Here is a 294-nt window from a genome sequence, read left to right as displayed (position 1 = left end):
CGGCTCGGAATTTTAACTGCAAATTACAATTCAATTAATAGTTTATCGGCTGTGCGGGTGCGCGCGTTGTGTCGGGGACGTCGGCGCGTGACGTACGAGCGACATTGGCTCGTCGCGGGGACCCGGGTACGATTACGTACTGCGGAAAACCGAGGCGAGCGCGGTCGCCGTACCGATACTAAGCCTCGTCACTCGCGTGTGTTCTCACAGCACTTTTTCGCATTTTTCACATTTTTCACAATTCTCACTATGGCCGAGGATCGCCCGGAGGTCGTGGTGATCCCGTTCCCGGTG

The sequence above is a fragment of the Odontomachus brunneus genome, unplaced genomic scaffold, assembly GCF_010583005.1.
Source record: "Odontomachus brunneus isolate Ranch 3 - 2012 unplaced genomic scaffold, Obru_v1 Obru_scaffold_358, whole genome shotgun sequence".
NCBI lineage: Eukaryota > Metazoa > Arthropoda > Insecta > Hymenoptera > Formicidae > Odontomachus > Odontomachus brunneus.
The sequence above is the reverse complement of the archived record's forward strand: the minus strand, read 5'-3'. Positions refer to the sequence as shown.